Raw genomic sequence first — 13,684 nt, forward strand, 5'->3', positions numbered from 1 at the left:
CCTCTCTCTTCCTTTCTCTGTCTCTCCTTGCCTCGCTCCCTTTCTGTCTCTGACTCTGTCTGTGGCCCTCTCTCTTGCTCTCTCTCTCTCTCCTTGTCCCACTCCCTTTCTGTCTCTGCCTCTGTCTTTGGCCCTCTCTCTCGCTCTCTCTGTCTCTCCTTGCCCCGCTCCCTTTCTGTCTCTGTCTCTGTCTGTGGCCCTCTCTCTCGCTCGCTCTGTCTCTCTTTGTCCCTCTCCCTTTCTGTCTCTGTCTTTGGCCCTCTCACTCGCTCTCTCTGTCTCTCGTTGTCCCTCTCCCTTTCTGTCTCTGTCTCTACCTTTGGCCCTCTCTCTCGCTCTCTCTGTCTCTCCTTCTCCCTCTCGCTATCTGACTCTGTCAATGTCTTTCGCCCATCTCTCGCGCGCTCTGTCTCTCCTTGTCCATCTCCCTTTCTGTCTCTGCCTCTGTCTTTGGCCCTCTCTCTCGCTCTCTCTGTCTCTCCTTGCCCCGCTCCCTTTCTGTCTCTGACTCTGTCTGTGGCCCTCTTTCTCGCTCTCTCTGTCTCTCGTTGTCCCTCTCCCTTTCTGTCTCAGTCTCTACCTTTGGCCCTCTCTCTCGCTCTCTCTGTCTCTCTTTGTCCCTCTCCCTTTCTGTCTCTGTCTTTGGCCCTCTCACTCGCTCTCTCTGTCTCTCGTTGTCCCTCTCCCTTTCTGTCTCTGTCTCTACCTTTGGCCCTCTCTCTCGCTCTCTCTGTCTCTCCTTCTCCCTCTCGCTATCTGACTCTGTCAATGTCTTTCGCCCATCTCTCGCGCGCTCTGTCTCTCCTTGTCCATCTCCCTTTCTGTCTCTGCCTCTGTCTTTGGCCCTCTCTCTCGCTCTCTCTGTCTCTCCTTGTCCCGCTCCCTTTCTGTCTCTGACTCTGTCTGTGGCCCTCTTTCTCGCTCTCTCTGTCTCTCGTTGTCCCTCTCCCTTTCTGTCTCAGTCTCTACCTTTGGCCCTCTCTCTCGCTCTCTCTGTCTCTCCTTCTCCCTCTCGCTATCTGCCTCTGTCAATGTCTTTCGCCCATCTCTCGCGCGCTCTGTCTCTCCATGTCCATCTCCCTTTCTGTCTCTGCCTCTGCCTTTGTCCTTATACCTCGCTCTCTCTGCCTCTCCTTGTCCCTCTCCCTTTTTTTTCCTTCTCTGTCTTTGCCCCTCTCTCGCTCTCTCTGTCTCTCTTTGTTCCAATCTCTTTCTGTCTCTGCCTCTCTCTTTGTCCATCTCATCCCTTCGGACTATCTCTCCCCTTGCATCATTCGCTATTCCCTCTCTCTCTCCCAACCTAATACCGGCAGATTAGCGAAACACATGGTCAATGAAAGAAACAGTTTAGTGTCACTGTCCTATTTCAAAATCGCAAAATGAAGGAATTGCTGCTCCCACGAAATGTGCTCCCGTAGAATTGATAAATGTTGGAAGTTTCGGAGGTGCGGGGGAGGCGGGGGGGAGGCGGTGGGTTGTGGAGGCAGTTGCTCCTTGCACCTGAGACCTCGCGAGTCAAGGAAATAAGATTAGTAACAGGCTTTCGTTAAAATAATTGCATTTTGGGTTGGAGCCTAAAGCAGTTATGGATCTATGAAGTATTCAGATATTTTACATCTGCTGTACAGGTCATGAAGAGGCCATTCGCCACAATTGGTCTTTTCAGGCGTTTATGCTCCACAGGATCATTCTCCAACTCTACTTCATCTAAGTCTAGCAGCATATCCTTCGATTGCCATGTCGCTCATGTTCGTATCCAGTTCCTCCTTAAATGCCTATCTGCTATTCACCTCAACTACTCCCTGTGTTAGCTAGTTCCACATTCTAACCTCTCTTTCTCCTGATCTCCCTATTGGATTCATGAGCGACTTCCTTATATTGGTGACTGCCAGTTTTACTCAGTGTGACACAAGAGCTTTCCAATCCCCACCACCGGCAGGACACCAAGAAATCCGTCAGAAGCAGCTCGGTTTAACCGCCTGTTTTCAGCGGGCTGCAGCATATCCGATCCTACAATGCAAATCAGGACCGACTGTATCTGGAAACAGTTAAACGATCATTGTTTCGACTTTGAGTATTTCAAGGACTGTAGCACATCCAATGATGAATATGCGAAACAGGACGGACAGAATCTGGAAGTTGCAAAAGGTCAATGTGTGGCCTTGTGTCAAAACTGCAACCAGAACATGGGCTAGATCTCAACGAGGTCGGTATATAGGAGTGCGCTGTTGTAAAATAAATATTCGGTGTGTATATATGAGTCGAATATTTAGATATAAATTATGTAAGTGTATCTGTAAATTTGTCACATTTTTCACAATTTTTAACTGAGATAGAAATTCACTGTTGATTTTATGGTAAATTGTTACTTTTTGCTCTCTCAGTTTTCGTGTTTGACAGTTTGGTTTTGACTACAATTTTCGGCGATAACCGCTCTATATCTTGATACAATCAGTCTATATTCCATTCATCAATACACACAGTCAACAGGACTGAAAACATGGGACTCTATTTGCCACAACCACCCCGATAAACTGTCCTTCACTTTTAAATTCTCCTTTCTATCCTCAAACCCCATTTTACTCGATTTTTTAACCTGTTCTTCACTCCGTAACCCGCCATCGTCGACAACTATCCTTTCAGATGCCGGCACTTTGTCTTCATTTAGCCTAACTCAATTACCTAAACATTTCCTTTATCCCTCATAATAGTGCTAAGTCAGTAGCACATTTATATTACATTTGCTCCATGACAAATTTATTTCATGTTAATGGGAGATGCTTATTTCACAGCCTGAGCAAAGCAGAAAAGTTTAAGCAGGAAAGGCAATGGATTTCTTAATGTCGATGGGACAGTTTCTACAATAGGTATTGGAGCCGAAAAAGGAACCTGTCAAATTAGATTTGACGATGAACAATCGACCAGAATCAGTTATCAACTGAACGTCTTGCTAATAATGTAGGTAATATGATTACAATTGTTACTGTTTTTAAGAGGCATAATGGAGACAGAAACCACGTTTTTAACTCAACGTATGACCAAGCTGAAGGGATGCCAAATGTAATAAAAGCAGATGTCAAATAACGTGCAAGGAATATACAAGTTAGCAACAAATGTTTATTTGAGTATATTAATAGAATAGGAGAGGCAAGAGTAAATGGTGTCCCTTTAAAGACAGATGCAGCAAAACTATGATAGAAAGTAAGGAAATGGAAGAATGGATAGCTAGCTATTTATATATTAGTGAACAAACAGTAGGGTGTAATTGTTGTAAACCATGGGAGGTGCTGTTCTACAGCGATCTGTTCTGTGACCACTGCGGTTCATAAAACCAAAAGCCATTCGGCCTTCCAGCAACAGTTAGCGAAGTGAATGATATGTTTTATTTACCTCGAGGGTAAATTCAGGGACAATCATGCATGGATGATGAACTCAGGAATGCTGAGCGGTTTAAGGCTCTCCAGTCAGATTGTCGTCTCTTCTGGAGACGTGGCTTCGAATCTTACATTTGACATACGAACATTTCCTTGTACAGAATCTTTTTATGTAGTTTCTGCATTTTCGGCGCAGTTGATTTATACCTTCCAGGAAACGATGTCGCCTTGCATCCACGGCGGGTTTGTTTTAATAGTTCTAAGTATGTATTGTGTTGGGGTCAGCAGAAATGGGCCAGTGGAATAAAAACATAAGAAATAGGAGCAGGATTAGGCCATTTGCCCCCTGGGAGCCTGCTCTGCCATTCAATAAGTTCAAGGCTGATCAGATCTAGGACTCGGTTCCACTTCCCTGCTGGGTGCCCGTAACGCTTACCTAACTTATCGTCCAAAAGTCTGTCTATCTCCATCTTAAATTTAGTCAATGACACAGCCTCCACAGGTCTTTGGGGCAGCTAATTCCACAGATATCCGACCCTCTGAGAGAAGAAAGTTCTGCTGATCTGTTCGAAATGGGCGAATCCTTATTCTTAAAGTATGCCCCCTAGTTCTAGATTCCCCCACTAGTGGAAACGTCCTATCGGCAACTACCATATTGAGTGAGTCCCCTCATTATCTTATTTATTTAAATAGGATCACCTCTCTTTCTTATAAACTCCAATGAGAATAGGCGAAATCTGCTCACCATTTTATCATAAGCCAAACCCTTTATTGAAAGAATCAACCAAGTGCTCCTTCTATGAAATGTTTTAATAAGGTGAACACAACTGTAAGCAGTACTCTGCTCGGTGCGGTCTCACCACTACCCTGTACAGTTGTAACAGGACTTCTCTGCTTTTATACTCCATCCCCCTTACAATAAAGGATAGCATTCCTGATTACTTGCTCTTGTGCATACTCTTTTGTTCTGTTTCATGCACAGGGACCGTAAGGTCCTTATGTATGCAGCATTTTGTAATCTCTCTCCATTTAAGTAATAATATGCTTTGTTATGTTTTCTAACAAGTGGATAACTTCACAATTTCACGCATTATATTGCTTCTGCCAAATGTTTACTTCGCCGATGTATAAGCCTTTGGAAATTTCTTGTTTAATTTTCAGAACTTGCTTTCCAACCCATCTGTGCTTTATCAGCAAACTTGGCTAAATTACACTCGCTCCCTTCATCCAAAACATTGTTTTAGATTGTAAATAGTTGAGGCCCTAGCACTGATCCCTGTGGCACCTCACTAGTCACTGTTTGCAAGCGGATAATGACTCAATTATAGTCACTCTCTGTTTCTGTTATTTAGCCAATCTTCTATCCATGCTAATATGTTACCTCCAACACCTGAGCTATTATCTTTCGCAGTTCCATTTTACTTGGCATCTGATTGAATGCCTTCTGTAAATTCAAATATATCTCAACCACCGGTTCCCCTTAAACAACCTGCTCGTTACATCCGCAGATAACTCAGGAAAATTTGTCAAACATAATTTCCCTTTCATAAAACTAGGCTGACTCTGTTTGACTGCAATATTAATTTGCAACTGTGCTGGTACTGCTTCCTTTATAATGAATTCCATCAATTTCCCAACGACAGATATTAGGTTAACTGGTCTATAGTTTCCTGCTGTTTGCCTCCCTTCTTTTTTATATGGGGACTAAACATTTTCAGGTTTCCAATCAGCTGGGATCTCTCCAGACGCCAGTGAATTTTGGGAGATTGCAAACAATATCGATGCAGCATCTTCTTTTAAGTCCCGAGGCTGCAGACAATCACCTCCAATAGACGTGGCTGGCTTTAGTTCCATTATTTTACTGAACTCATTTTCTATAGTGATAGTGATTGTATTAACTTACTCCTCAATATAGGCCCTTAATTATCTATTATTGGGATATTCTTAGTGTCTTCTACCGTGAATACCGGTACAAAATATGTGTTCAAAGTCTGTCCCATTTTCCTGCTCCCCATTATTTATTTCCTAGTCTCAAACTCTTGCGCAATTCTCTTCATCTTTTATATAACTGTAGAACCTCTTAATATCTGTTTATATATTTCTTTTTACTTTACTCTCATAATCCATGTTCACTCTATTATTTTTTCAGTCGTCCTTTGCTGTTATTTTTAAATAATCTGGCCTCCCACTAATTTTGCCTACATTGTATAGCATTGTTTTTAATTTGATACCATCCTTTACTTCGTTAGTTTGCCACGGTTGGTTCTCCCTTCTCTTAATGTCTTTCCTTCTGACTGGAATATATTGTTGTGGAGAGTTAGGAAATATCAACTTAAATATCCGCCATTGCTGATCAACATTCTTACACTTGAATCTATTTTACCTATCAACTTTAGCCAACTCTGCATATCTTTGGAAGCGACTTTATTTAAGATCATTCTGTTAAGAATCAATACATTGGTCTCAAATGTTGAGGTAATCAACATCATAAATTATCGGATAGGAGTTAAACCATTCCACAGAAATCTACAGCGGCTTTTGAAGAAAGTTCACATAAACTTTCATATTTACAGCATGGGTAAAAAAAACTCAATTAAAATTCTGTTACAACAATCAATTACCTGTGATTTTTGTAATTACACTTGAGTGTCTCCAATTTAGATTCACATCTTTTTGTGAGTTGTTATTGTGTTAAATGCAACGGTTTTTGCGTCTCTGATTATTCGAAAGTAATTAACGGTATCTATATTGTTATTTAATGCATTGGGCTGGAGGATCTGTGTTAGTTATCAATGAATTTTTGAGCGCTTCAAATGTTCAGTCTGGCCTCAATCGACCATCTCATATCCCCGAAGTGTGACACGGCAAACCATCTGTGACATTCGATTTCAACGTTTGCTTCAATTAACCATGCTGATATTTATAAAATGTGATGTTCAGAACAGAACTACTCATGTTACATTATACTTTCTGAAGCATCAAAAGTTTCACATACGCTCTCTGATAGATCCCGAGCTAGCCTTACTCACTCCAATACCTCCTCAGCGTCATTAATAAATCCTGAAGTTCCCTTACTATCACTGATACCGACTAAGCGTGGATTACCCGCTCTGATATCCTCTGAGGTCCCTTAATTTCTCCAAAATATTTTGAGAGTCAGTTATCCCTGATATCGACTGAGAACCCTCATAATCACATGACACAATTTCAGACACCTTCAATCACTCCTACGCTCCACTGCGGCCGCTCCGTTCGGTACCAAATTTGTTGTTTTTTTATATTGAGAGCAAATGTGGGACAAGGATTATATCAAGGAGTGGATATCGGAAAACATGAGCATATTTTGAGGAATGAACAGATGCGCTGCGATATGGATGTACACGGACACAGTCAACGTCAATGTAGCTTGAAACACAACAGTTTAACAATTCGGTTATCACAGCTAATAATCACAATCCTTTTTAAATGTACAGGATGGTCCGGATAATGAGAAAACACATTTGAAGGGGCAGTTGATGAACCGGAACTGACAACCATCCCGTTGAATCAGACACCGAATGATCCTGGACAGGAAGCACATCCCTCTTACACAGCTGTAGAATGGCCCTTTACGGACAGCAGTTCCCTTTCAGAAGAATAAAGTGGGATTTCTATCATCCCTGAATGCAATTGTGTTGTGCGTGATTGAGCGCGGCTCTCCTGAGCATGCCGGATTGGGACGCTTGTTGAAGCCACAGGTGATAGACAAGCAGGAAAGCGGGAGGGAAATAAAACCAACCCAGACAAAAAGACAATTTAAAACATATATATATTTATCATAATAAAAAAATAAATAAATTTACAATTTTATTGCAAAAAATTTAATTTGATTTGATTGAAATAAATAAATAATTGTTTCTTAATCTATATATTTTTGATTGAACGAAGTGTGTGCGACTGCATGAAATCCACTGGAAATCAGGGTGTGCAGTCAGCAAATACCCAAACACAGTAAGCCCATGGTGTAAGACAAACTACGAGGGAAGATGTGGGCAACAAAGGCCATCTTTTAAAGTCGCGAGTGCTTTTCTGCAGTTTCAGACAGAAGCTGCGCGTGCTGTGAAAGAGGTCAAATGTAATAGAGCCAATTCAGGCAGAACAGAAAAAGCACATTTATTGTGAAAGTTCAAAAGTAGGGAATGTATGTAAATATATGCATATATAAATATTTATACATATATTTATATAAACAAAGTCAGTCAGTCAGTCTTGTCTTGTCTTGATTTGATTTTTATTTGAAAATAAGGGGGAAGGGGCTCATCATGTCACACAGCCCATCTGCAAGCTCTCGCTAAAATCGCTATGTTTCTAACTTATATAATATGCCTGCTTTCAGATGTGGAATAGCAAAATCCCACAGCAGTCTCTTCTCCTGTCAGTCAGTCCCTGAATGCGTGTTGAATCAAATCAGTGTGGCTTCAAGTTGCATGTAATGCATTTTTCCTCCCAAGACATGAAATGCACAGTAAGATCGCGCAGAACGTTTCCACGCATTTCTGACTTACACAAACACACCAACAAATTAAAAATTCTGCAGCCTCCAACAGAATTTTTTGAAATTTGAAATTTGAAATCCGTGACGGACAGCACATTCCTTTTAAACAGATAGATAATGATCCGATACAGATAGCACACCATTTTGGAGAGACAGAGAATGACCCCGGGCACACCAGCACATCACCATAAAAGGGATACAGAAACACATTCTGTAAAACTCAGCAGGCCGTGAACATTCTGTGGATGAATTTCCCGGGCTCGCGTTCAGTCAGATGATCATTCCGATATTTTAAGAAATATATAAAGTTTACAGATTTTTCCACGAAAATAGCACGTGGAAAAAAATAGGCAGCGAGGAAGGACAAAAGGGAATGCCTGTGATACAGTGGAGCGTAGGAGTGATTGAATAATAAATGGCACCATGCGAAAAGGCAAAGTGGGTGGTAAGCGGGCAATTAAGTAACAAAGGATGGACCAGAGGATGTGTTAGTGTGAACAGCAGAACGATTAGCAGACAATGGGAGCGGTGCTCATGATCCGATACGTTGAACCGAATGTTAAGGACAGAATACTATAACATGCCTTGAATGTAGGGTTTGAACGCCTTTTAATCAGACCTGGCAGCTTGGCCACCCCGGATTGATTTCCTGCACGGTTTAAATTCGGCAGCCTATGGACTAATTCCAAAGCCAGCTTCTCACATCTTTTCAGCGCGAGAGAAACAGGATGCACTCATATTCAGGGCAGAGTCAGTTTCACGTTGAATTTGAGATTGACGCTGAATGTTTGCTTATCTCTATGGAGGTGAGCTCATGCGTGCAGATAGGAAGATACACTGATCAAGTATTTGCCAGAATCAAACTGAGATACAGAGCCGAGTACATCAAAGAGACATGAACTTTACTCAGTTCGGTGAGTTTCACTTTGCTCCTGGGAATCTCCAGGATTTTTGGACACTGTGTGAATAACGGAGTGCAATCACACGTTTTAATTTGAAACATGTCAGTTTTCTCACATGTCGACCGGCTGAGATGTCGGTTTTTGACGAAAAGTTGCCGGTCTCGCATTTCAATTATTAAAATCCCGAAGCGATAATCATATCCCTCGACCAACGAGGTCCCGAGAGTGAGAGACGTCGCTCTCAGATTCTGACGTTAGTTTGCTATTCGGCCCATCGTGCCTGTGTTGACTCTCAGAGATCTATCTCATGAGCCCCCTCTCCAGAGACCTGCTAATGTTTTCCCTTTGATGAATAGATTATTTTTTGAGACATTACTTCACCAACGAGCTGCATCCTTGTCAGTAAAAGGTGAATTTGGCAAGGAGGATAAAAGTGAGTGACGAAAAAAAACGAGGGAAAATGTTCAACACAATAACGATGAAGCTGGGGGCATACTGGTTCTGCAGTCCATTGCCTGAACCTCTCAGTCTCCTTGTCTCCTATTTACTGCAAAGTCAGACATACATCCCCTACTTTTTGCATTCAAACAGAAATAATGTGCACGAAAATCTACTTCACCGCTTTTTCTGGCCGTGGAACCAGATCGACAGTGATGAAAGTGTGCCATTAGCTTCTTAAAGCAAACAGCGTTCCTTTATTCAGGTGAGTGACTGTCCGAGATGGTTGGTTTTGAGGCAGAGTCAAAACAAAGAATATAAAATTTCACATGGCGAGTTAGCTGACCGCGGCAGAACTCGAACCTGCAATTTTCTGATAATATCACAGTTACAATCGAAGTCAGACGCCTTGTCCATTCCGCCACGCGGCCACTGCTGTCGGCAACAAATTTGTTGTTTTTTATATTGAGAGCAAATTTGGGACAAGGGTTATATCAAGGAGTGGATATCGGAAAAATGAGCATATTTTGAGTAATGAATAGATGCGCTGCGATATGGATGTGCACGGACACAGGCAACGTCAATGTAGCTTGAAACACAACAGTTTAACAATTCAGTTATCGCAGCTGAAATCACACTCCATTTTAAATATACAGGATGATCCGGATTATGAGAAAATATGTCTTCAAGGGGCAATTGATGAACCGGAACTGACAACCAGCCCGTTTAGCAGACACCGAATGATACTGGACAGGAAGCAGATCCGTCTTACAGAGCTGTAGAATGGCCCTTCACGGACAGCAGTTCCCTCTCAAAAGAATAAAGTGCGATTTCTAACATTCCTGAAGGCAATTGTGCTGTGCGTGAGTGAGCGCGGGTCTCAGGACCACGCGGGGCTGGAACGGTTGTAGACGCCACAGGTGATAGACAGGCAGGAATGAGGGAGGGAAGTAAAACCAACCCAGAAAAAAGACTATTACAACATATATATATTTTTCATAATAAGGGAATAAATAAATTTACAATTTTATTGCAAAAAATTGAATTTGATTTGATTTAAATAAATAAATAATTGTTTCTTAATCTATATATTTTTGATTGAACGAAGGCTGTGTGACTGCATGAACTCCACTGGAAATTAGGGCGTGCAGCCAGTAAATACCCAAACACAGTAAGCCCATGGTGCAAGACAAGCCACGAGGGAAGATGTGGGCAACAAAGGCGATCTTTTAAAGTCGCGAGTGCCTTTCTGCAGGATCAGACAGAAGCTGCATGTGCTGTGAAAGAGGTCAAATGTAATAGACCCAATGTAAGCAGAACAGAAAAAGCACATTTATTGTGAAAGTTAAAAAGTAGGGAATGTATGTAAATATACGCATATATAAATATTTATACATATATTTACATAAACAAAGTCTGCCAGTCAGTCATGTCTTGTCTTGTGTTGATTTGATTTGTATTTGGAAATAAGGGGGAAGGAGCTCATCATGTCACACAGCCCATCCGCAAGCTCTCGCTAAAATCGCTATGTTTCTAACTTATATAATGTGCCTTCTTTCAGATGTGGAATAGCAAAATCCCACATCAGATTCTTCTAATGTCAGGCAGTCCCCGAATGCGTGTTGAATCCAATCAGTGTGGCTTCAAGTTGCATGTAATGCATTTTTCCTCCCATGACATGAAATGCACAGTAAGATTGCGCAGAATGATTGCACGCACTCCCTCGCTTACACAAACACACCAACAAATAAAAATCCTGCACCCTCCAAAGGCAGTTTTTGAAATTTGAAATTTGAAATCCAGGACAGAGAGCACATTCCTTTTAAACAGATACATAATGATCCGATACTGATAGCACACCATTTTGGAGAGACAGAGAATGACCCCGGGCAGACCAGCACATCATTTTAAAAGGGATACAGAAACACAATGAACAAAAACAAAGATTTTTGTAAAACTCAGCAGGTCGTGAACATTCTGTGGATGAAGATCCCAGGCTCACTTTCTGTCAGATGATCATTCCGATATTTGAAGAAAAATTTAAATTTTACTCATTTTTCCAACGGAAATAGCGTCTGTAAAAAAAATAGGCAGCGAGGAAGAACAAAAGGGAATGTCTGTGATACAGTGGAGCGTAGGAGTGATTGAATAATAAATGGCACAATGCGAAAAGGCAAAGTGGGTGGTAAGCGGGCAATAAAGTAACAAAGGATGGACCAGAGGATGTGTTAGTGGGAAGAGCAGAACCATTATCAGACAATGGGAGCGGTGCTTATGATCCGATAGGTTGAACCGAATGTTGAGGCCAGAACACTATAACATGCCCGGAATGTATGGTTTGAACGCCTTTTAATCACAGCAGGCAGCTACGCCACCCCGGATTGATTTCCTGCACGGTTTAAATTCGGCAGCCAAGGGACTAAATGCAAAGCCAGCTTCTCATATCTTTTCAGCGCTAGAGAAACAGGACACACTCAAATTCAGGGCAGAGTATGTTTCACGTTGAAGTTGAGATTTCCGCTGAATGTATGCTTTTCCCAATGGAGGTGAGCTCAAGCATGCAGAAATGAAGATAGACCGATCAAGTATTGGCCGGAACCAAACACGGGTTTAGGTTGTCCAATGAGACACAGAGCCGAGTGGAGCTGAGAAACTTTAACTTTACAGAGTTCGGTGAGTTTCACTTTGCTCCTGGGAAACTCCATGATTTGGACGCCGTGGGAACAAAGGAGCGCAATCACACGTTGTAATTTGAAATATGTCCGTTTTCTCACATGTCGACCGGCTCAGAAGCGGTTCTTTGACTAAAAGTTTGCAGGGCTCGTCGGGGATTTGAAACCGGGACCTCTCGCATTTCAATTTTGAAAATCCCAAAGTGAGAATCGTACCCCTAGACCAACGAGCCGCCGACTGCGAAGAGTGCAGCTCTCAAATTCTGACGGTAGTTTACTATTCGTCCCATCGTGCCTGTGCTGACTCTCAGAGACCTTTCTCATGAGTCCCCCTCTCCATCGTCCTGCTAATGTTTTCACTTTGATGAATATATTATTAATTTGAGACATTACATTACCAAAGAGCTGCATCCTTGTCAGTAAAAGGTGAATTCGGCAATGAGATTAAATGTGATTGACAAAAAAATCGGAGGGATCAAAGTTTTAACACAATAACGACGAGGGTGGGAGCACACTGCATCAGCAGTCCATCGCCTGAAACTTTCGGACACCTCGTCTCCTTTTTACAGCAACATCAGACATCCATCACCTACTTTGTGCATCCAAATAGAAATAATGTTCAAGGAAGTCTACTTCACCGCCTGTTCTGCCCGTGCAACCAGATCGACTGTGATGAAAATTTGCCATTAGCTCTTTAAAGCAAACAGCCTTTCTTTACATTAGGTGAGTGACTGTCCGAGATGGTTGATTTTGACGCAGAATCAAATCAAAGAATAAAAAATTTCACGCTGCGAGTTAGTTGACTGTGGTAAGACTCGAATTTGTAATCTTCTTATTACATCGTGATTTCAATCGAAGTCAGAAGCCTTGTCCATTAGGCCACGCAGCCGCTGCCAGTGGTTCAAAATTTGTTGTTTTTTATATTGAGAGCAAATTTGGGAAATTTTGTTATTGCAAGGTATGAATACAGTACAACATGAGCATATCTCGAGTAATGAATAGATGCGCTGCGATATGGATGTGCACGGACATAGGCAACGTCAATGTAGCTTGAAACACAACAGTTTAACAATTCGGTCATCGCAACTGAAATCACACTCCTTTTAAATGATCCAGATGATGAGAAAATACGTCATAAAGGGGCAAATTGTGAACCGGAACTGACAACCATCCGGTTTAAGCAGACACCGAATGATCCTGAACAACCAGCACATCCCTTTTACATGATGTAGAATTACCCTTGACTGACAGCAGTTCACTTTTCAAACAATAAAGTGGGATTTCGATCATTCCTGAAGGCAATTGTGCTGTGCGTGATTGAGCGTGTGGCTCAGGACCACGCGGGGCTGGGACGGTTGTTGATGCCACAGGTGATCGACAGGCAGGAAGGAGGGAGGGAAGTGAAACCAACCCAGACAAAAAGACAATTTAAGATATTTACATATAATCATAATAAAAAATAAACAATTTCACAATTTTATTGCAAAAAAGTGAATTTGATTTGATTTAAATAAATAAATAATTGTTTCATAATCTATATATTTTTGATTAAACGAAGGCTGTGTGACGGGATGAATTCCACTGGAAATCAGGGAGTGCAGTCAGTAAATACCCAAACACAGTCATCCCATGGTGGAAGACAAGCCACAATGGAAGATGTGGGCAACAAATTCGATATTTTAAAGTCGCGAGTATCTTTCTGCTGGATCTGACAGCAGCTACGTGTGCTGTGAAAGAGGTCAAATGTAATAGAGCCCGGTGCAG

Source organism: Pristiophorus japonicus, unplaced genomic scaffold (assembly GCF_044704955.1).
Source record: "Pristiophorus japonicus isolate sPriJap1 unplaced genomic scaffold, sPriJap1.hap1 HAP1_SCAFFOLD_58, whole genome shotgun sequence".
Classification (NCBI taxonomy): domain Eukaryota; kingdom Metazoa; phylum Chordata; class Chondrichthyes; family Pristiophoridae; genus Pristiophorus; species Pristiophorus japonicus.